The sequence below is a fragment of the Phyllostomus hastatus genome, unplaced genomic scaffold (genome assembly GCF_019186645.2).
Source record: "Phyllostomus hastatus isolate PE091 unplaced genomic scaffold, TTU_PhHast_1.1 phas_contig_40, whole genome shotgun sequence".
Lineage (NCBI taxonomy): Eukaryota > Metazoa > Chordata > Mammalia > Chiroptera > Phyllostomidae > Phyllostomus > Phyllostomus hastatus.
The window spans coordinates 73,357,582-73,382,842 of record NW_025333872.1 but is presented as its reverse complement, the minus strand read 5'-3'; the positions used below and the strand labels follow the sequence as shown (position 1 = coordinate 73,382,842).

Here is a 25,261-nt window from a genome sequence, read left to right as displayed (position 1 = left end):
AACAGCATAATCAATAAAATATAATTAAAAAACAAAGTGACTTTAAACAGATTTTATTGGCTCACATTCAATTTAATTTAATGCTATTTTACAAGGACCCAGGTTTCCCACCTCTGCTCATCACTTTTCAAAATGAAAACACATCAGTGATGTGTTCTTTCCCCAAATCCCTGCAATGTCGAGGGCCCCAGCCAAAGAGCTAAACCTTTTCCTTCGCATTGTTTATCAGCTTGATGTTGTGTTAATAATTATCTGAGCTGAGACAAGTAACTAGAGCTTATAAGTACCGAGTGCTTCCTATGTGTCCGGAACTATTCTGAACACTTTGTATATTTATTCCTATAATGTTCTCAACAATTGTGATAGGTACCATTATTGTCATCTTTTTATAATTAAGGAAACTGAGGCCCAGAGGATGTAGGTTATGCGTTTCAAGTCACTTAGCTGTGAATAGTGGCCAAACCCAGGGTTCTAACCCAAGCAGCCTGACTAAAGAGACTGACTTTGAACCTCTAGACTGATCCTTTGGTATCAACAGGAATGCACTCGACACTCAAGCATAAGCTCAAAAGCTGTTATGCTCAAAACAATGCAACTGTTAAAATATTTTCCATTCTTTTTTACCAACATAGTTAAAATAGACTCTGTAGGTGTGAACACCCCCAAATTTAACTTGGTAATGAAACCCACCCAAACTAAGGTGTTGATGGGCAGTAGGTAGTAATATCTACCAACCAGATGTGGGGCCAGCTTGTTTTGAGTTTCGAGGCTGTAGGGATTTCATTTGGATTTTCATTTGGATTTCTACCCAAGAGGAGCTTACCCAGGATTGCTACTATGTAAACAATGATCAGTTTCTTAATTCCAAAGTACTGGGCTGAAGGCAGCGCCGTTTTTGAACGTGCAGTGGCTGCGGGCTTGGGGAGGGCGGGGTAGTGACCATCTCACAGTTTTGTTTGGCTTTCTCCTTTCCAGTACCTTCTCCATACGGAGGCACGGAGCCGCAGACATATCTTTAGGGTTGGCTGCAGCCCGAGGCGAAGCCCTCCGATGATGCTGAAAGGATACTTGAAGCAAGTCAGAATTGAGAAAAAACCCAGCCTGCCTGCACGCTCTTGAATCAGCAGCGGGGAGTGAGCCGGCGCTGCCATGGCGCTTGTGCTGGCTGGGGAGACCACGCCACCCACTCCTGCTCCCGCGGAGGAGCGCCAGGACGAGGAGGCGGGCCTCACCATCGATATCAGGAGCTTCCTCAAGCCGGGCGAGAAGACATACACGCAGCGCTACCACCTCTTTGTGGGCAACCTGCCTACGGATATCACGGAGGAGGACCTCAAGCGGCTCTTCGAGCGTTATGGTGAGCCTAGTGAGGTCTTCATCAACCGCGACCGCGGCTTCGGCTTCGGCTTCATCTGCCTGGAATCCAGAATGCTGGCTGACACTGCAAAAGCAGAGCTTGATGGCATCATTTTGAAGAGCAGACCTTTCCGGATTCGTTTTACTACACATGGAGCAGCCCTAATGTCAAGAACCTTTCTCCAGTTGTTTCCAATGAGCTTCTAGAGCAAGCATTTTCCCAGTTTGGTTCAGTAGAGAAAGCCGTTGTGGTTGTGGATGGTCGTGGTAGAGCTACAGGAAAAGGTTTTGTAGAATTTGCAGCAAAACCTCCTGCACGAAAGGCTCTGGAAAGATGTGGTGATGGGGCGTTCTTGCTAACAACGACCCCGTGGCCAATTATTGTGGAGCCAATGGAGCAATTTGATGATGAAGATGGCTTGCCAGAGAAGCTAATGCAGAAAACTCAACAATATCATTAGGAACGAGAACAACCACCATGTTTTGCTCATCCTGGGACATTTGAATTTGAGTATGCATCTCGATGGAAAGCTCTTGATGAAATGGAGAAGCAGCAGCGTGAGCAGATTGACAGAAACATCAGAGAAGCCAAAGAGAAGCTGGAGGCAGAAATGGAAGCAGCCAGGCACGTGCACCAGTTAATGCTGATGAGGCAAGACCTCATGAGGCATCAAGAAGAACTGAGACGCCTGGAAGAAGTCAGGAACCAAGAGCTGCAAAAACGAAAGCAAATACAACTGAGACATGAAGAAGAGCATTGTCGTCGTGAGGAAGAAATGATTCGACACGGAGAACAGGAGGAACTGAGACGACAGCAAGAAGGCTTTAAGCCAAACTATATGGAAAATAGAGAACAGGAAATGAGAATGGGTGATATGGGTCCCCGTGGAGCAATAAACATGGGAGATGCGTTTAGCCCAGCACCTGCTGGTAACCAAGGCCGCCCTCCAATGATGGGTATGAATATGAACAACAGAGGAACTATACCTGGCCCACCAATGGGTCCTGGTCCTGCCATGGAACCAGAAGGAGCAGCAAATATGGGAACTCCAATGATGACAGATAATGGAGCAGTGCTCAATGATAGATTTCCGCAAGGACCACCATCTCAGATGGGATCACCTGTGGGTAGTAAAACAGTTTCTGAAACCCCTCAAGCACCCATTAGTGGTGTAGGTCCTGTTAGTGGTGGTCCTGGTGGTTTTGGTAGAGGAAGCCAAGAGGGCAACTTTGAAGGCCCTAATAAGCATCGTAGATATTAAGCATTTCTTAATCATAACTAGAGAAGAAAATTCAGTGGTATGCCTTTACCCTTTAACCTGTTACCTTGGAAGAAATGGTTTAATTGTTAATGTATGTAGAATTTAAAGTATTTCTTTTGTAAAACTTAAGGTTTTTGTATTTTTCTTTATTTATGAGCTTTGTAGATTAGAATGGCAATGCTTATGCTCACCGTTGTGAATGTTAAAATGTGTTTGTGACCTTAGATAAGTAAATGTGCCATAGTACTGTGAAATCTATGTAGTTACTTCAATAAAGAAATAATTTTGGATAATTTACGAATGTTATTAGTGGTATTCTCTTACAGTTTTAATAAACTTTGCCGTAACAGTAGTACTTGAGTTGCTTTAACTAATCCCATTCATTTAAAAATGAAAATAAAAATGAAAATAGACTTTCTGCTTTTTAGTTTGTCCAAGTAGCACTAAAGATAGCAGCTTAGTGAAAGCTAACGTCAGTAAGGCTCCGGCCTGGGAGTTTACATGTGTAAACCATTGATGTTCTGTGAAATGAGAGTTGCTGTCAAATTTCATATAGATTCTGAATATTCAGATATTCTGAGAGGAATATTAAGGATATCTATGTCCTGTGCTGATTTTTTTTTTCAAATAAATCTTTCAGTCTTGGGAAAAAAAAAAATTTCCAAAGTACTTTGAGGCAAATAGGTTTTTTTTTTCTAATCCATTAACTTTTATCAGTTTATTAAATATGTGGGATGAGATCTGTGGAAGTGAATTCATAACTTGCTTTTGGTAAAATTCCATTTTCTGCAATATTTTGTCTCTAGATCAACAAAAAGAGCAGTGGTAATATCTTTCCAGAGGCAAAATTGGTCTGGATTTTTTCCCTCTTGCAAAACTTTAGACTCCGAAGAAATATTTTATGATGCTTCTTGAAGGAACAGGTACATTTACTGCCAAATAGCTCTTCATAAAAGACATGCAAATACAGCAGGGTAAGCGAGATAATTCTCTTTCATTTGAAAAACACTTTCTTAATTATGTGAACTTGTTTGGAAGAATATGAAATGCTATGCATTTAGTTCTGTAAGAAGTTTGTGACATTTATGATGTAATCATAGCCAGGAGTTGAAAGTTATATTAATATCAAATGTAAAACCAGTTTTCCTCTCTTCTTATATTTTTAATAAATGAAAATGTTAATTAAAACTGATCACAAAGAATAATGTTGGCTTCTTTACAAAGCAGATCCTTTCAAGCTGAAAAGATGTTCCCAGTAGCAATAGGGTCTACATGCTTATTTGTTTAAAAATGAGACATCAGTAGATTTTCAATCTTTTTTCCCTGAAGCCTGTTGTCAATTTGCCTGTTCTCTGTGAGTTACAATTGGGTCACATACCCATTCCTTAACTGATGAATGGCAAGGGTGTGGCATTACCATTAGACCAATCAGACCAGACAACTTCTCCTTGAGCAATTGGGCTATTTGAAAAATAAATGGATAAATAATTATAATGGGGGATCTGTTAGGAGAAAGTTGGGAAAACTCTGCCAAGGCAACCAACAGCGTTCACTAAAATGGAAGAGAAATTTCATGAAGAGACTTTCAGGGAGAGTATAGAAACAGAACTGAAGAGTCAGAGATTAAAATGCGTGGCTAGTTGGAAAGCAGCAGTTGCAAGAACTGATAACCAAAGTAATGACAATAAAATGAATAAATGGATAGGCTATAAACCTTAATTTAAAACACACACACAAGAAATACAGAATCAGAAAGGTATAATGTAAGAGAATTCAAAAGAGGAAAGACTTTTACAGAAGAGTGGGACAATGAGGCAGTTAAAGCCTAGGTTTTGGCGTCAGGCTGCCTGGTAACTGACGCCACCTCCAGCTTTAACTAGCCACACTTGCTTAAGGAATAAGTCTATGATCCAGATTGGCTAAGCACTGTGAACTTTGGCACCATGAACTTCACAGCTGACTCCACCTATTAGGTATGTTACCTTGAACTCTCAAAGCCTTGCTTTCATCATCAGAATTATATATTTTGTGTCCTTATTCATTATCAATTATTGTTTGTGGGCCTGTTTTCTTTTGACATCAGCAAACATTTTGTACTGTAAATTCAAAATGTACAATTGTGATATATGCTATAAAAAGATACTTCTTGTGGTGATGAAATGTGGTTTTTAAAAAGAATTTTAGCTGTGCTTGGCAGAGAATAAGGTGCCAAAGAAATGATAGCTGTGAGTTTGTCATGAAAATAGGAAATTGTTGACTTTGATGATTAGGACACCATGGGTAGCCTTTGAGAACCAGATTCACTGTAACACTATAATCAACAGGAAAAAAAAGTAGGAGCTAAATGAGGAAGTTGATGTAAGAAATCTCTGCTATAAAATATGGCAAGGGCAGATATGCTTCTATTTCTATTCAGGATAGAGAAGCAGGGATTAAAGACCACCAACACCATTTATCAAGTTGGCACAAATAGGTCTGCATCTTCCTGCCAAATTATGAAATCTTTGACTTGGCTACATTGAAAAAAACTATTTTTTTCTTCTGGAATCACTTGCTTTAGGAAATGTTTCCAACTTAATTCCTCCAATTTTCTCACTGGTCACCACAATTAGGACTCTCTCCCGTACCTCAAACTAACCTGAAAATAGAGGCGAACCAGCGATTATACAGATAGATACACTGACATAGATGTAAACAGCCAGTGTTGTCTCTAACCTTAAGGAATTTATGGCTGGTGGTAGCTGGGGCATGATTTAGCTAAAGGCCACCCCCCAAAAATGTGGTGATAAAAGTATGCACCGGAGACAGCACAGTGGAGGACAGCCAGGAAGGGGTTTGGGCTCTGGAGACACTCAGGTATAAGGTAGTCAGAGGTAGAGGAAGAAGGAGAGAGGGGGGGAGAAAGAGAGCTAGAGCAAGGACTTTCCTGGCCAAAGGGATTGGATCAATGGGCCAAGGTATCACCTGGTATGGATTCAAGAAACACCTGATCCCTAGTTCACCCATGTTTTCTGTATGGACTCTCACCAGCCCTTCTTTCAAGCTATAGCTCCATGAAAACCTGTTAGGTTCACCTTGCACAGACGTGGCAGAAATGATTAGCTAGAATTTCTCAAAAGGAAATAATTTTGTTACCTGCAAACCATGAAGAGTCAATGTCTTTGGCAGAAAGAACATGGTCTGGATTTGGCTCAACTTGGCAAAGAACATCTTAGAGGGATGGAAAAAAAAAGAATAGGGGACACCCTCAAAAACCACCACCACAACAACAACAACACAGAAATGAATAGCATATTTAAAAGCCAATTTGCTTATGCATTGGACACTTACATGACAAAAATTTAGTGTATTCCTATTTGCAAATACTTGGTCAGCCTCAAATGCAAAGCTGAGAAGCTCAAGAGTCAGAACTTAGGTCCATATCAAATTCAAGAACTCCAGCCTTCCTGGGAGTGCCTTTTACAGATTATCTAACAAACCCACAATTTATTCTCACACAGGCATTTATGGAGCACCTGACATTTACCAAGCCCTGAGAAAGGATTTGGGTTTAGTTACGAATAACCAGCATTCCCTGCGTTCACTGAACTTCTCATCTGAAAGATTTAAATTTCAAAATGCCTGTTTGGATCATTAACATTAAATTTCAAACATTGCACAATTACTTTATAAAATACTTGTTTTACTTAGAAAATCATTGTCTATAGGCAGATTTCCCTTGCGTAGAGATCAATTAATTTGTGACACATTGCCTAGAGTTTCAAATACAGGCAATTCCCCACCTAATCCTTGAGCGACAGTAATTTGCTAGGATTAAAAGCCTTTCGCTGCCTACACCACATACTTGACCCCAGAGGCAACTTAATTGTGCAGGGAGAGAGTTAAAGACTAAACACTACTATTAGCTTCCAAACATCTCCATAAATCTATCCATCAAAAATATTTACTAAGTGCAGTGCTATGTGTCATTTTCCTTTCTATATATTTTTCTTTCCTCCCTCTCTGTCTCTCTCTCCCTTTCTCTCTCCCCCCTCCACTCCTGCCCCCCTTTGCAGGGGGAGTTGGGGACGAGGTCATCTCCTTGTTCTAGAAATTACCTCCGCTAAATCTCACACGCTCTGCCCACTTCTCCTTTCTCCCTTTCTCAAATCCACAGAGAAATCACCTTTCCCCAACGAAAGGTCCTGGTGGAGCATGCTCAGTAGCTGGGGCCGCTTTCGGAGCTCGCGGCAAGCTTCGGTTGGGCTTGCTTTAGGCTTGGGGAACCGTCAGGGATCCAGCCGCAGCTGAAGATCCTGTGGCTGAAAAGCTGATCTTTGCCCAATAAGGAAGGTGCGGCTCTAGCATCCATCCTCAGCTGTAGCCGTGCTTCAGAGGGCTCCCGGGGAGTCCGCCAGCCCCGAGACAATTTGCCCACTCAGCGCTGGACTCAACCTCCTGGTGCCCGCGTTTCAGCCCGGTGCTTCTAGCAGCTGCTGGATGATTGAGCAGAAATGACAGGCTTGTGGTTAACTGTGATTGGCTCTTGAATGAAACTTCTAAATCAGAGAGAGGTGTGTCTCGGAAGAAAGTGCCCTAGGAATATTTTTGCAGCAGCTCAAATCATCGTTTCTTTCTTCACTTCTTGTCACCCTGCGCTTGCCCTGGGAAAGATGGTTACAGTAGTCACGAAGCTGGTGCATTGCTTTCACCTCCGGTAAGGAGAGCACCTTTGCGTGCTGTTCTCTTTTCAATGCATTTGTTAGCTCTGAAGTTCACAGATGGGAAAGGTCTTTTGCCTGTTGGCCTTGTTCCCACTTTACAAGTTTGTTTTTAACGGAGGCTGAGAAAAGGGGACTTTTTGTGTGATTTCAAAAATCCTTTCAGGTTGAAGTTAAAAATAAGCATTAGTGTTCTTTCTTACTTCGGTCATTGTTGACCCTGTTCTGGACCAGCTTGGTTAAATTTCAGTTTCTATTTGAAAGATGAAGTTGAAAGTATTTTTCTATAAGAGTCTTGTCATATTTTGGAAAAAGTTACTTCATGTCATATAGGCAAACAGATGTCATAATTGGTTCAAGATGAGTATGATTTCAGTTACAGCCAACAGAGAATAATTAATGATACTAAAATTCAGCATCACCCTTGATCAGCATTGAACTTGAACTGACTAGAAAGGAAATATTCATTCTACAGTCATCTGGTTGTTTGTAAAATCGAGTGTTCAGGGTTTACTCTTGAGATAAATAGGCGCTCGCAGATGTAAAGAAAAGTAAAATATTAGTACCAACCCCCCCCGTCTTCTTTGGGCGTCGAGCAGGATAGCTTCTTCCCAGGGGCATCAGTTCGGATGTAAAGAAACATATTTGGAATGCAGCTTTGTGGTTGCACACTGACATTTTCTATGGCAGCTGTGGAGCCAACATCTTCAGATGGCTCTTCGTGTAAAAGCAAAAAGAAAACAAAAAACAACAAACAAACCTTTTTGGAACATAAACCAAGAGTTTTCAAATAAATGGATTTAACTCTGTGCTATCAAGGAAAAACTATCTAAAATGTCATGAAATAATAGCTAGTTTTAATTACTATTAATTTGGCTGGAAGCTTTGAAAGGATCACTTTTCCAAGTAAATCCCAAATTAATAAGCAATAGTAGCTTTACAAGTATTGCTTGACATTCAGCAATTGTAATCAAATGAGGCAGAAAAAATGTTTTCTTTCTAATCTGATAGTAGATTTATTTCCTGCTTATAATAGACATAAATTTATTAGTAACAATTTATTTAAAACAGTAGCTATATGTTATTTCTCTGAAACAATAGAGTTTTTCTTATCAAAACTAAAACAACAGAATTACAAATTAGGCAGTGATGAAGAGGAAGATAAGAGACAAGAAAATAGTGCTGAGTGGCAAATATTTGACTGAAAAGAAGTTGGAATTTCTGGACAGGTAATTGCTTTTAAAGCCTTCTTTTAAATGTAATTTAGTGTTTGTGATACACTCTCTTGTGGGTCCCTTTAACTGTGGCCGAGTGAACAAACTCTAGTAAGAAAGGGTGAGGGATCAAACTGTGTAGAGGTAAAAATTTCTATTTTTAGTTTATTCTGTAAGGACTGGAATCCAAATGCATTCAGTCCAATAGGCCTTCTACAGTAGGGGCAAAGTCCTTTAAAGTCTCATTACTAGCCTGGGAGCTAGGAGAAATCCATTCTTTCACTCCTTTTCTGATAGAAGGACTTCAACTCTGTGCATTTGCAGCACCCCAAGTTCTGAGCTCTCAGCCAGCCTGTGGCAAGACAAAAACTGCCCAGCATTCTCTGATGTTACTCCTCTGGCTTCTGACCTTTACTGTTTCTTCTGGCTCACCTCAAGCCCACCCCAAACCAGGTGGCCCTCAGCGCAGGTAATATATGAAGCACCCTTTTCAGAAGCTCCCAATGACCCAACATTTTACTAAGGAAAACTGACTTCCAAAACCTGTCTCTACTTGTTCTTGGTGGTCTCATTATGTGAATGGTGTCTGGGAGGTGCTTCCCCCCCACATACTCAACAGTGATATAGTCAAACTTAAAACATGTTCTAATGCTAGGAACTGCCATTAGCAATCTCCTAGAATAGTGCCATAACAATCAGTTGGGAGAAGAAAACAGGAAAAAAGTTTTTCCCACATTTGGATATCAAGGAGTGGGTAGGCGGTTCTCGTTCTCTGCCCTCTCAGCCAAATATGACATGAGATGAAAAGTAAACCCATTTCAGTGCAAGTCACTCTGTCTCCCTCTCTGAGAGGTAAGAATAATGACGGGGCCATCGCACCCTCCGTGTCTGTCCCTAACCTGTTCCAACCTCACTGTCCACTGTCAGTATCTCTTCCACGTCAGAGAGACAAAAAGTGAGACTACAAATTCTCTTAGAGTGCTTTTGTCTGTGAAGCAGACACTTGAAATAGAATGAGTTTTATTTTTCCTTTAACAAGCAGACAGTACCAGAACTTAAGTCCTAATACGTATGTTTTTTTCCCTGCCTTTTCCTCCATTAAGGAGGAACTTACATTTGCTTTTTTTGTTTCTACCACTCTCTCTGATGTAGATTTAATTAGTGTTTAGAGTTAGATCACAGTACAGCTGTAGCTTATTATTATTATTATTCTCAAAACCTGGACCAAGATAATAACCTAAGTTTCAATATTGATATTGATATTTTCAGCAGAGAAGCCACATGCTCAGTAATGTTTTTATTTTGATAATAATAAAATATAGAACTTTCTTAGCTACCCCCACATCAGATTTCTTTTGCATCAACCTTAAAGGAACTAATCAACCCTATTTGTATAGCATGAAAGGTGTAAGCCCTGATTGCTTTTGATTTAATAAATGAATTTTCCACTACTTTGGGTGACTTCTAGCTTTGGATTTAGCAATGTGGGGAAAGGATAATTGTACCTGCACAGAACTAGAAATGCTCAAATTTTAACTGGAGTCTAGTCAAGAAGCCAGAAATATCAAGCTAGCTCTAGGGTTGATATATTCATGGCCAAAATTCCAGGGATTCTGTACCTTCTTCAAGGGCATAGTTAACTTTTAGCCCTGCCCGCCACTTTCAGGTAGTCAATGCTAGGAATTCATCTTGAGAATACAGAGACATCCTGAGTTTTGAGAAGATAAGACTGGTATTGTTTCTCTGTGACATTGTTTTCTGTGGAATGGGTGGGATAAAGCAGGCCATGACTAATTTCTTTACAATGGTGCAAGTCCAGTTGGACTCTGAATATCTGCATTTCATGGAACAAATCACTCCGTATTTCCCACTTCCTCCTCCTGCATCTTTAAGTTTCTTGTATTATTGTATTTGAATGTCTTGGTTATATCACTTTTAAAAAGTTTTAAGTCATTGCAGAGTTAATGTGATGAACCGCTTAGAGACCTTCAGTTCCAAGAAGTACCCCCAATAAAAGCATGCAAAGGAACAACCCTAATGAAATCCCTATTTTCTGCTTCCACTTCAGTATACCACACAAACTAGCAATGGTGATGTCATGACATGCTGAGAAAGAAGATGTGCAATCTCAATCACTTTCTTGAGCACATCATAAAATAAGCTTGAAGGCAGTGGTCAGATAAAATCCTTCCAGTTGATGCCTTTTTTCCTTCCCCCACACTTTCCTTACCATATGGTTATTGAGCACCTATATGATGAGCTCTGTAGGAATAATTAAAGAGAGACTTTTGAACAAAATGGCTTAGGTTCCTGGTCTCAAGGGTCTTGTATTAATTACAGTATGGTTGGAGAGGATGCTGGTTCTCATGGAGAACGAGACAATAAGTAAGATAATATTGGGGTAGTTGCAAGTGGTGTGAAGAGCAGACAGAGAAATGATTGAGTGTGACTTTCAGTGGTGTGCTCAGGGAAGCCCTCTCTAAAGATATAGTATTTGATCTGGGATGAGAATAGAACTGAAGTCTGTGTACATGTATGTTCCTGGTTGCTTGGTTTATTTTAGAGATGATGTAGCCAGAACAGAGAAAGGCACCGGGGATCGGGGAGGGTTAGGGAAAGTATGGTGGTGGAGAGGGGAAGATTTAGGGACCAGCATGGGGAGAGGGGGAAGTTAAGAGATAAGATTAGACGGATAGGCCAAAGCCAGGTCAATGGGTCTCCTAAGGCAGAATTTTTTAAGTGCATTGAACCCACTGGAGGACTTTTAAACTTTCAAGGAGCACTACAGCTGCTAAATGGATAATGCACTGTAGGGCTAAAAAACAGAGGGGAAAAAACGGAGATCAAGGAAGATGCTACAGCAGTAGATGGAGAGAAGATACTGGCAACTTGAACGCAGAAGGAAGCAGTGAGGGTAGAAGTCAGCACCTGCAGACTCTCTTTGTTAAGTTATATTTTATTTCCATTACAGAAGTAATATATTTTTGTGGTAGAAAACCTGGAAAATGCATGGAATGTCCCCCCGAATAGTAAATCATAATCCTACCACTCAAACTTAATCACTTAATGTTTTTGGTATCTGTCTTGTAGGAAACCTAGAAAACCCTGGGACCTGCCACCTCCAAATGAAATATTTTATCATCTTACCACTTAATTTTACATAGGATATTTTTTGTATCCTGTGAACTCTTTATGAAGCCAATATATTATTTTTATTTTTTAAGATTTTATTTATTTATTTTTGGAGAGAGGGGAAGGGAAGGAGAAAGAGAGGGAGAGAAACATCAATGTGTGGTTGCCTCTCGCATGCCCCCAACTGGAGACCAGGTCTGCAACCCAGGCATGTGCTCTGACTGGGAATCAAACCAGCGAACCCTTGGTTTGCAGATCAGTGCTCAATTCACTGATCCACACCAGCCAGGCTGAAGCCAATATATTATTTTTATGAAACTGATTTAGTCTGGATATTCTGATAAAACATTGCTTTTGGCTTAAATAAACTGGGAAACAGCTTGCTCTAAGTCTGGATGAAAAATAAATAAATTAATGTGCCATAGAGTCACTTTCTTCATTTGTTCACTAGCTACTTTACTGTACACCAGGTGCTGGGGTGCTATGATCTTTGGTGTACACTCCCTTTATTTACTATCACCTCCCACGTCTCAACTTGGTACCTCTACATTCCATGGGGCTGGGAAGACTGAATTTGACTTTCTGACTGTATCTGTAAATTGTATTGTTCACCATCCCTGCTTTTGTAAAGACTTTCCTACTGGAACTCCCGTGCCATTTTTTGGAATCTTCTCACTAGAAGCAGCCTGGTAAGAGGCTGCACTTGGGAGGTCTGCCCTGGCTGGTAGTGGGCCAAGTTTGGTAGTGGACTATGAGCACCAAACATTAATATTTTTTCTAGGTTTTCGCTCATAGACCCTTCACCTTTCAGAAGTACTTACCAGCAAGAAAAAAGAACTGGACTTCCTCCAGGTGGGGATTCCTGAAACATGAAAGGGAGTAATCTCACAGTAGTCTCTTGCAGCTTTCTGAGAATGTGCCCTTTGTGCCTCTTCTTCTGGTTTAAAAATGTGATACATTTTACAAGTGTGCCATATCTTGTTTATTGTTTAAAATTATTAGTAGTTTGTTTGCCTTGTGCTTTAAAGCTTTCAGAATGGTCTTATATAAGTTACTCTATAAAATAAATATTTGAGACTTCATTTGACCTTTTCCCAAATACCTGAAGTTCAGCAGAATGGGATTTATCTTTGTCTTCTAAGATGGGTTCTCCCATTGTCTTTCTTGACTCAGGTAAACATTTTACCTGTTCTAAAGTCTCCTGACTGAGAAAGGGGAGAATCTTTTTTCACTCATTTCATCTATTAGGAAAGAACATCTATGCAAGTTCAGAAAAGCCTCCCTAATCTTTTCCTCCCATCCATTCTGCTGAACACTACTTTGGTTCAATAAATTTCTTCCATCTTTAACTGGGTCTCTTAAGCGTTCATCTGCAATATTTGTTTGATCATCCTGTTTGATCCTCTGTGTTATAGCTAGAGTGATCTATTGGACCTTTTTTTTTCTTTTTTCTTTTTTTTAAGTATTTGATGATGACAATTTCCAAATTATATAATACAGTACCACATATCCAGATAATCTCTGAACTTCTGAGACTTACAATTGCCCTTCATTTTCTACATCTATCTTCTTCCCTTTCCCATCATTTCACCCCTTGGTCTAGCTATATTGATCTTCTCATTATTTCTTCAGTGTGTTAAATTTTGAACTTTATACCTTGGCACCTGCTGTTTTCTCTACCCAGAATATCTTTCTCCTCCTTCCCCAAGTTTCATAATCCTATTCATTCCTGGAGAGCCAGCCCTAACATTAGCTTTTTCAGAGCTCACCAGGCACCCCTTTTACATTCCTGGAGTAATTTGATCAGTATTAAAGTGTTGTTTCTTTTTTGTTTTTGGAAACCAATCAATGGTAATTTATTCATTCATGTTGTGCCTCCTATGTGCCAGATCCTATATTAGTTCTGGAAGATACAGGGATGAATAAAATAAGGACTTGCCCTCCATGAATATATGACAGTCTAATGACAAGATACCTACAAAGAGAGAGACTATGATAAGGTAAAAGCAGGCTGCCATTTGGGGATCATTATTGCTATTATTATGGATTTTGGTCCCTCTTTGTATCAGGCTTCTTTCTTCAGCCCTGTGGGCTCACTTAGGCAATTGGTTCCCCTAATCCTGGTATCATGAACTGAGATCTGTGAATTGATGGGCAGAGACTATGACTTACTGGAATTCAACCATCACCATTGGGACACCAATATAGAATCAGCTATCTCACTGGCAGTATTTTTACATTCTAAGATCCCTCAAATGGTAATCCTGTCAGAGCTCTGTTCTCATTCCCTGCATGAAGAAAAATTATTTTTATTTTTAAAGTGGACTTTATTTTTTAAAAGAACTTTTAGGTTCACAGCAAAATTGAGAGAAAGGTGCAGACATTTCTCATGTACCCCCTGCCCTCACATATGCCTAACTTCCCTATTATCAACATGTCCCACCAGAGTGGCGCATTTGTTACAACTGATGAACCTGCACTGATGCATCATAATCTCCCAGAGTCCAGAGTTAACGCTAGGGTTCACTCTTGGTGTGGGTTTGGACAAATGTATTATGCATGTATCCAAGATCATAGCATCATACATAGTGTTTTCATTACTTTAAAAACCCTCTGTGCTTTTCTGATTCGTCCTTCCCTCTCCCCAACCCCTGACAACCACTTATATTTTTTATGTCTCCATAGTTTTGTCTTTTCCAGAATGTCAGATACTTAAAATTATACAGTATGTAGTCTTTTCAGATTGGCTTCACTCATTTTGTAATATGCATTTGTTTTCCCATTTTTTTATATTTATTTTTTTAATTTTATTTTAATCATTGTTCAAGTACAGTTTTCTCCCTTTTACTCCCAATCCAGCCCACCCTCCCTACCCTACCCATTTCCCTCCCATTACCACCCTCCCCTTAGTTTTTGACCATGTGTCCTTTAAGTTTGTTCCCGTGAACCCTTCCCACTGTCCCCTGAAATTCCCTCTTCTCTCCCCTGTGGTCACTGTCAGCCTGTCCTCTGTTTCAGTGTCTTTGGTTATATTTTGCTTGTTTCTTTGTTTTGTTGTTTAGGTTCCTGTTAAAGGTGAGGTCATATGGTATTTGTCTTTCACTGCCTGGCTTGTTTCGCTTCGCACAATGCTTTCCAGCTCCATCTAAGCTATTGCAAAGGGTAGGAGCTCCTTCTTTCTTTCTGGTGCATAGAATTCCATTGTGTAAATGTACCATAGTTTTTTGATCCATTCATTTACTGATGGGCATCTTGGTTGCTTCCAGCATCTAGCTATTGTAAATTGTGCAGCTATGAACATTGGGATGCATAGGTTTTTTTGGATTGGTGTTTTAGTGTTCTTAGGATAGAGTCCCAGCAGTGGAATTGCTGGGTCAAAAGGCAGATCCATTTTTAGTTTTCTGAGGAAGTTCCATACTGCTTTCCATAGTTGTTTTCACATTTTCTTTTCATGACTTATTAGCTCATTCTTGCTAATGCTGAATGTTCCATTGTCATGGTGTAGCACAGCACACTGTTTATTTATTTCTAATTATTTGCTTATTTTTTTCCTGTTGCACTTAGGTTTGTGGGGGTAGGGCTTTGATGTTTGGTTCCAGGCAGGCACATAGTAGGAACCTACTTAGTATTTACTGTGTGAAAAAGTGATAAATGAGTAAATGAGACACAATGCTTTCTCTTTGTCTCCTTTTCCTTATAGTTTGTTCTTCTTCACCTGGAAGCAGCTTCCGTATTTATGGGTGAGAGATGATGTTTCATTTTGTTTCCTTCCCAACTAGTCTGCCACCATTTCTTAAACTCAAGGGTGAGCAAACTTATTAACCCTTTGGCCAAATCTCGCCTGACACCTGTTTTTTGTCAATAAAGTTTTTTTGGAATACAGACACACCCATTCATTGATGTATTGTGAGTGACAGAGTGGAGTGTTTGTGACAGAGACCACAGGAGCTGCAGGGCCTAAGACACAGACATCTGGGCTTTTACAGCAAAAGTTTGCTGACCTCTACTCTAGCCCAGGGAAGGAGCTGGAGGTCAAGATCAAAGTGGCAGATCACATGTAGGAACATTTCTACAGCAGCAGCCATTATATCCTTTTGTAGAGAAATAAATTTCTGAGATTTATTTTGATTTGTGTGTTGAATATAGAAATTATAAAAGAAGACCTGGTGAAAGGTCTGGTTGCTTTGCTTTAGTAATTACAGACAATGATTTTGACCTAATTTATTTTAGGATTAAAAAGCTGTTCTCAAAGTAATGTGAATCAGAATGACCTGGGGGCTCGTTAAACTGCAGAGTGCTGTCTCTCTCCCGGGATGCTTCTAATTCAGGAGGTCTGGGTGGGGATCTGGAAGCTGCATTTCAAACAAGTTCCCAGATGTTGCCAATGCTGCTAGTCTGGGGACCATGTTTTGAGAACCATTAATTGAAAACAATGGCTGTAAGCCTTAGCTGTCTCAGAACCATCTAAGGAGTTCTAAATGTTTTGTTTCAAAAATAAAATATGCTTGGACCTCACCCCAGACTTACCAGATCAGTTTCTTCAAGGTTGTTCTGTATTTTTAAAAGGATGATTCTGAAGAATACTTATTTAATTATCATGCTATTTAGGACTATCGTATGGGCTTCACTGCTTAAGATATACATAATATGTTTTGACTAATACATTTGAAGTACCAATTAGGTAGAGATTTTGTTACATCCTCAGTTTGAAGAAAAATTGTAAACTGAAATGTTGTTTGTTGTATGTACATTGCATTTAGCTATCAGTGGACTTTAAGAAAACTGTAGTCCAAAAAGTATGTTGTATTCAATTTAGCAAAATTCATATTTTCCCTAGTAAATACATTTTGATAAGTATTAGTTTGTAAGTTTAGTTTTTTCACTATGTAAAATTAATTGTAATTCTATACTTGATAATATCCCTTTCCACTTTTTCTGAAAGTGAGTGAGGCTTAATTTTGAAGGGAAGGATAAACATCTCACATTTCATCACCCATTCATGGTTTTATGGTAGCAAGTTTAAATGTACAAGTCCCTTCTAGAAGGAGCTAGAAATGGCACAAGAGAGGTTTTCTTTCCTGGCTCCTCCTCATGTGTGTGCGGGGAGAAAACATCCCTCAACATCTGGGTGAATGCTTTTTTAAAACATTATAAAGCCCTGTTGTTCTGGATGTGCTTTTGTGTGGAGATCTGCTTCTCCTCTGTCATCATTTCAGCATACCATATAGCTGTGTTCATTTTGTAATGTTCTAAAGCTCAGTATTATGTCAGAATACAAATCAGGAAAAACAACTATGCACACAGGAAGTGTAGAAGAACCAAATTTTTGGTACGTTGGCAGCTAATGTAGTAACCTTGCGACAATCATGGGCCATACAAAGAGCCCTTAAGCACCATGTTTATGAAGACCAAGCATTTTTGTCATGCTTTTGGTCTGTACATTTAAAAGAAACAACAACAAAACAAAGCAAAAAACCAACTGGTGTTTTGGTGTTTTGGCTTTAAAAGGATAGGAATAAATAGGAAGATTTGGGTTTATAGATCCCCAAATCCATATAACAAAATAACCATCAACTTCTCCAACTACAGAATTCTTACAGAATCATGAAGATTACTAACATGCAGTGTCAGAATATGAGTTTCACAACTAGCTTAACCAGAATAATGTTCTGAAGTATGAAAAGGCTCATTTTTAAGTACATGTGGATTAATTCAGGTTTCAAGCTGGCTGTCTTGAGTGAAAAATTTTAACTTTTTTTCCTACATTTCATTAGGAGATTAGAAAAGACATTTAGAAGTTATTGTGGGTTAAGCAGAAATGAAGACTTGTTATTCTTTCCCTTTCATGAATCCACAGATATCACTTGCTATGCCTCAGTCAGCTCTACAAAAAGAAGCTTTTATTCCTGAGGATTTATTTTTATAGCTTCTAGAAGGCAATAGCACCCAGGAAACACCCAACATAATGGAGAAGAGTAATTCTTTATCCTATGATTGTTATTATTTTAAGTACATTCATTGGAAATACAAGGACTAGTTATTCAACTAGAAGAATTGATTAAAATGGGGACTACTATTGATAATAATTTTGTATTAGCTCATCACTTTTGCCTGTATGAACTTCATTTCTCAGCTGAGAATGTTCTAGATTCCTCCTTCATACACAGGCAGGACCAGTGTCATGGGCATAGCTTAGGGCTCTGCTTGTTTTGAGAGCAAATCAACGTACTTCCTGTTTCTTTCTGCTTCACTCATAGGAATGTCACTGAGGTCAGTGGATTCCAAAAATGATTGTGCTTCAGACACAGCGGGCGGGTGAGTGGTTTGGGCAAAGTGGCAATAGTGAATGAACTTTTAAAGAATACAGATTCTCTGGCCCCACTTTAATCTTCCTGAATCAAAACTTTTTGAGAATAAAGGTCAGGAATCTGTGTATTTCAAAAGGTCCTTACGCACTTGCGTGCCTGTGCACAGATATGATCTCCGACAAAGCCCTGTAAGGCCTGCGGGTCTGTCTGTACCCGGCAGTGGGTATAGGTTTCTGGTTTATCTAAGTTTCGGGGAAAAGGCCTATTTCAGGTAACCTCAAGTAAAATTCAGGAGGAAGTAGAAATAGTGATACTACGAATTAGTCCAACACAGCCAAGTCCAGGATAATGTCGTGTGATACCAACAGAGCTACCGTTTGTCCAGTTGCTTCTGCCCGCCTTGGAAGGGATATGATACTCTGTGCAGCTCACGTTCACCAACTCACTAAGCAGGAGGGGAAGGCTGGCCTTACAACCGTGCTGCGGTGCAAAGCACCGGACCGCTCTCACTTGCTGGTCTCTTCTCAGGTCTGGCAGCATAATGAGACCTCCTTCCAAGTGGAAGTAATCAGAGGGGAATGGAGTATAAAAAGACTTGATGGTTAGCTTAGTGCCTTCATGTGTAGTTTGGATGTGGGCCTTGCCAGAACTACTAAGGATTTGGGGCATGGAGGTGGTGGTGGGGGAGATGAGTTAGGGGTGAAAGACGAGGCTCTGAAGGGTGCTGTGCATGTGGGCTGGTCCATCCCTCACAGTAGTAAAGGATTCCCAAGTTTTCATTTAGAAAGAGAGGCTTCAGTGTGGGAGTACATCTTATGTACATCATGGGGCAGAATGGGGAAGCTTATATGCATTTCAGTGAAGATGCTTATACAAACCTCAGCATATAAAGTACCTTGTAACTCCAGATATGATGGAGATGTACAAAGTCCATGTTGCTGAATGAGAGTATCTAGTCTATGAAAATACCTAAGAAAGGAGTTTCAAGAGGAGAGATGGAGCCATCCTTAAATGTCTCCTGCCCTGAAGGGAAACTGTGTCTTTCAAGGGCAAGCATCTCGGAGCTTAGGAGAGGACCACTACCAGCTCAGCAGTAAACCACCACTGTCTGTCCTTGTCAAAGAAGAGTTTTCAGGTTAAGACATACTTGATTTCCTGATGACATGGAACCTGGATTTTGCTGAGGAAACAGAGATAGTTGATAGACATGACAGAGTTATGAGTGCCGTGGAGAGAACACAGCTAGTGTTACGTGAAAGATTATGGGCATTGCAATGGGTGGTCAGAGGTGTGGGGATGTCCTCTTCCTTCCTCCCACATGTAATTATGACAGTTGTATGCCAATTTGTCAAGGGCTCAGGTCCCTTATCGTAGGAACCACTACCAAATTCATTCTTGGCCAGGCCACTGAGCATGGTTGGCTGGACAGGATGGTTTCTGAGGGCTTGGACCCAGTTTAGAACTGCCTGTTATGTCAGCTCTCGAAGAGCAAGTAGCCCCTTCCCAGCTGTGGGATGTGTGTTGGTGGAGGGCTAAAGACTATAAGGCTGCACTAACATTACTGTCTTCCTTTTTATTACAAACATGTTTGGCTGACTTCAGGAAGATAAAAACAAAAGGCAGCAGGGGATATTTCTTCTGCCGACGTTCAGGTGGATTTGTAGCAGATTTCCCCTTGTTTGATATTTACCAAAATAAAGAATTTGGGACTGGCTAATGAGTAAACAAAGAGGTTTTCACATTAAATATTTATATATTATAGAATAAGAAAAGAATATGTGGAACTAATCAATAAGCAATTTTTATAATATCACATAATTTGTTACAGATTTAATACATTGTGTATTTTTATTGAGATGCTAGGTCCTAGGATAACAATCATCATCATCATCATCATCTGAGTATATATAGATGTCATTAAAATAACCAAATGCAGAGCGAATATGTTATGCACATAAGAATAGATATTTTTATGCTTTTTGAATTCTGAAGTAAATAATATTGCATCCAACCTTTACTTACATGGATCTAGATGAATTATCATTTTTAGAACATCAATCCAAACCAGTCCAACCAAAATATCATGAGAAAATATATTTTTAAATTTCAAATAAATATATTTCCAGATTTATAAATCAGATTCATGAAGTAACAGTATTTGTTTTAAAATCTAGAGTTTTCAGCATCTTGGACCATCTAATTCAATCACTTTCATTTTATACCTAAGGAAAACAAACTTAGAGAAGTTAAGCAATTTCATTGAGGATCTGGGGATTACTTCACTTTGAAGTATTTAAAAGAGCATTTTTGTAAGTGGAGAGGCTAATTTACACAGTGGTTATAAACATTCCTGGACTGGGATTCTGGTTATTTATTTTTTTCCATACATATGAGCTCCATGAATGTAGGTAAGTTTCTTAATTTCTCCAAGGCTTTGGGTCCTCGTCTGTACAGTCTGGAAAATGGTCATGCCTCCTCCTCCAACATCGTCTTAGGGATTCGGTGCCATAATAAGCACAAGCGTGCAGCACAGTATGGGCCATAGAGAGAGAAATCGGGGAAGATTATTATTATTGTTTAGACTGCAACAGAAACATTGCTATCAGAGAGATTTATCAAGAAGATGACATTTGTAAACAATGTATGTCAGAAACACCTAGAGTATAGAAGTTTTCCTGGTTATTTCTGATTAAGGAAATCAGTGCCTTTATTATAGCAATCTTTTTCTTGAAAACTTAGGTTTAGTTAAATATCAATAGTTCTATAACCATTTTACTGGTACTTGTGCCAAGTAAATGGCTTTTGTCATTTATATAGCTTGCTATGTGCCAGGTACATATATGCACACACTTAATCCTCACCAAGAAACCAATGAGATAGGTATTGTCATTAGTGCTTTATGACAGATGTTACAGCTTTACCACAGAAATTCAGTCGGGAAGTCCGAGGTGCCTCGGCTGGTGAGTGGAGAAGCTGGGTTCTGAGCCCTGCCTGCCAGCGTTAGAGCTGCAACTCTTATGTATCACCCTGTATCACATGTGCGAGGGTGAACTGTTAGTAGAAAAGAGGATACTCCACTTATTATACAAATCTGAATTTGATTTGCCCGGATGGGTGTTGATCCAACCAATTATTGGCTACTGAGAACTCCATTTTATGGGGCTGCTAATACAATATTCAAACTAGCTGCCATTAAGCCATGGCTTCTGTGGATTGTAAACTCTACTAGGGATTTTATATATTCTTTTTCTTTTCTGCATAGCAACCTTCTGAGATAGATATGATGATGATGTAAATATGACGGTCCCCATTTTACAGATGATGGAATTAAAGCTGAATGAAGTATATAACTTTCTCCAAATCACAGTCATTTGTCTCACTCCAAAGCCACTGTATGATTTGTTTCTATAATGAACATGGTGTATATCTCAGTTCTATGCTACTGAAACTGTTAATAATTGATGATTAGGAACAGTAAAAAAGGTAAGTCAATAGGACATTATGGGGAATGCCTTTCGTTATCCCAAATTAAAACTGAATTCCATGCCTATCAAAAGTTATCTGTGTTTTACCTCCAGGAAGCAATGAGTCACTTCATACAAAAAAATGAGGGCTGGGCTCTGACTAGATGTTCTCTTTCCCAACTAAGGCGTTCCTTTTCCCAGCCGGGAGTGAATTTAGCTAAATATTTCCTTAAAGTAGCACTAGGTGGCGTGTGAGAACAAAAGAGAAGAGAGACGCTTATAGGATACAAGCAACCTCTTACTTCAATTTGCAGTAGAATTTATTTTCTGAAATGAATCATTAATGATTCAGGCCACTGATAACTAATGCGAGGAACACCTGACCTGATATTTTGCGAATATAAACCTCTGCATTATCTCCAATTTGGAGTACAACTTTGATAAACCTAAGTAGAAAGCCAGTTCCTTTATTTTTACAGAAGATTAACCAAATGGATCTCCTGGCATTATTTCTATTCAGTAACTCTGTCCTTGTTGTAGCAAAATTAAACCAAAAATATGAAAACATGGTATAGTCAAGGAACATTATAAACTCTATAAAATTAACTTTTATGCTTTTTTGGAATTAAAATATATGTTACCAGGAATGCAGGGCTTGTGACATTATGCAAGGCACAAAGAAAATAACCAAAAAGGGCACACTTTTATCCTCCAGAGATCTTTTTTTGTGGGGTCATGAAACTTCCAGACCTTGGGCTCTATTAACTCAATTTATTTGTATTTTCAACTACCACTGATATTTTTTTCCATTTCTCTTTTAATCATCTGTGCCTTTTTTAAGGAGTTGTAGAGCCTAGTGAGGCAGAATAGAAGAGGAAGAAAAACAAAGGAAAGAAATTGCAAGGGCCGAGGCAAAGAATGAAGTATTCAGTTTAGGTGCCCTACAGGGGTGTCCAGCTGCGGCCTGCAGGCCACATGCAGCCCAGGATGGCTATGAATGTGGCCCAACACAAAATCGTAAATTTACTTAAAATACTGAGCTTTTTTTGTTGTTGTTTTCGATAGTGTTTGTTGTGTACTTAATGTGTGGTCCATGACAACTCTTCTTCTTCTAGTGTGGCCCAGAGACCCCCAAATAGTTGGACACCCCTACATGAAACCCAAGTCAATACAATTTTGCCTCATTTTCTAAATGTCTCTAAATAAATAATAATAATAATAATAAAAAGTTGACAGAAGAACTACTTTAAGCCCTGTGCCTTCAAATTAAAAAAAAAAATTGAAAGGGACACATTAGTCTATGCGAGTTCTGTTTTTTTAAAAAAAATTATTTTATTTTTTATGTATTGATTTTAGAGAGAGTGAGGGGTGAAGGGAATGAGAGAAAGAAAGAGTTGCTGTTCACTTATTTGTGCATTCATTATTGACTCTTAAATGTACCCTGATGGGGGATTGATCTTGCAACCTTGGCATATCGGGATGATGCTCTAACCAAGTGAGCTATCCAACCAGGGCCTAGCCTATGCTAATTCTTAAAAACAGCTTTCCAGTAGAGAAGAAAAATAGCATCCTTAGGGGAAAAAGCCTCATGAGTGTCTCTACTTCACAGCTACAGAAACTATTAAGAGCTAAATACATGGAGTAAAGATGGACCACTTGTTTTAAAGCAAGTTTAAGAGCTAATTTATTGAATACTAACCATATGCCTAACATTTGCTGCTGTTTATTTGTATGATCTTATTTAATTTCCTGACAGTTTTGTGAGAAGGAGGTTTCTGCTACTAGCAACACTTTATGGATGAGAAACCTGAGGCTTAAGGAGGTAAAGGGAAAAAGCACAGGGTCTAACGACTACCAAGAGGAAGAGCCGGGTCTCTCTGATTCTTAATGCCTAACTTTGAACCAAGTCACATATGGCCTCCCCTTGAGAGAGTGTGGCATTTGAGGGCCAGACCCGTGCTGTAGTGTGAGTTACTTGAAATATTCTTTAGTTTTCCTCTCAATGTTCTCCTCTTTTCTCGCCCATACTTCTGTGTCCTCATCTTCCACTGAAGTGGTCCACTGTTTCCCAGGGAAACTTGGGCCCTACAGGTCACTTCAAAAAAATGCAGCGATGTCACCAGTTATTGTGATCTTTACAGGTCACATGTGCTCCAACCCCAGTTCTAGTGTAAATAGCCACAGAATGTGGACTTTCTGATGTTTAGAGGCTGCTGTCTCAAAATTGAACACACTCCATCTCATTACACTCCAAAATGGTATGCAATTCATTTTGTAGAGATGAGTAACCCAATTTTGATGACCCTAATTTTGAGAGGGTAACACAAGTATTGAGAATTTCGGGAAGGAAAAAAACATTTTGTTTAGGTTCCCACATCATCATCACAAGGCAGCAGACACTCCCACTTACCTACTGGCCTTGTGTCTAAGAAAGTTATCTATAAGTTAATATTTTAGTAACCTAGGAGATGAACGGGCAAAAGATTATTGTGAAATATGTTATTTTGGCACAGGCTGAAGTGAGACCTTGGAGAACAGGATGTGGTTCGTCGTGTAGCTGAGTCTGCTTCGTGACTAATATTGAGCACATCTCTGAACCTCTTAGTCTCTGAACCTCATCTGTAAAATGTGAGGGTGGGGCTCGGTGAGCTCTAATGGCTGTTCAAGCTCTAACCTTCTAGGATTTTTTTTAGGCTCCACACCTGAAGAGAGTGTTCGAAAGTAGGGCATGTAATTTTAATCACAGCCACAAATTATTTGAGGACAGTGTTATAATAATTAATATTAAAAAGTTCTTATAGGTACTTAGACGAAAGCTCAAAAGGAAAAATGATCATGGCTTAGAAAATTCACTGAGTAATTAATTGCAGATGACTAACGCTCTTCCTCTTGCCGTCCTTCCCCTTCAGAGGCACAAGAATAGGGTAAGCAATGCAAGTGAATTTCATTCTTTCTAGTGTGCCTAAAATAGCCAAAGGAAGTTTCTGATGTGATTTAGCATGCTTAGATTTGTATTCCTGTTAATTGTTGTGAAATATCATCTGCTTAATATCTTACCTCATTTGCAATTCTAAATGGTCTATTAACATCCTTTGTCAGCAACGTCAAATACCCGCAAATTTCCTTTCTCTCAGAAGTGGGCAGTACTTCATCTCTCCTGCTTCCTCAGTTCTATATTTCTTTATTGTCCCTGTACAGTCTCACGTATATGTGAAATTAAAATAAAAATGAAACTCATAGAACCAGAACAGATTGGTGGTTGCTGGGGAATGGGGGGGGGCAGGGTGATGGTGGTCAAAGGTACAAACTTCCAGGTGTAAGATAAGTACATTCTGGGAATAGAATATGTACAGAATAGTGACTATAATTAACAACACTGCACTGTATATTTGAAAGTTACTAACACAGTAGATCTTAAAAGTTCTCATCACTAGAAGAAAAATTGTAACTACGTGAGGTGATGGATGTTAACTGAACTTATTGCAGTAATCATTTTACAATATATATGTTTATCAAATTATTATATTGTATACTTTAACACGATAAATCAGTTACATCTTAATAAAACAGGGAAAAATTAGAGCAGATGTTTGGTCAGTCTTGTAACAGAGTGATTTTTTCTTCTAATGGGGGAGCTGGATAATGGTCACAAAAATTCACATTTAGTCTAATGTAGGGAAGCATTGTCATAGGCAGGGTCAGTGGGCTCCAAAGTGGAACTATAATTGGAGGGGATTAGACTGGATGAGGTCTTAAAAGTCATGTGTTCATTCTTGTTACCTTTTACGTATAAAGAAACTAAGGCCAAAGGAGTGAAGGTCTTTG

General features: G+C 39.3%; 1 pseudogene; it reads left to right on the top strand.

Moving 5' to 3' along the window:
* Positions 1–103: 103 nt before the first annotated feature.
* Positions 104–2,618, top strand: LOC123821894 (annotated as a pseudogene).
* Positions 2,619–25,261: the final 22,643 nt, after the last annotated feature.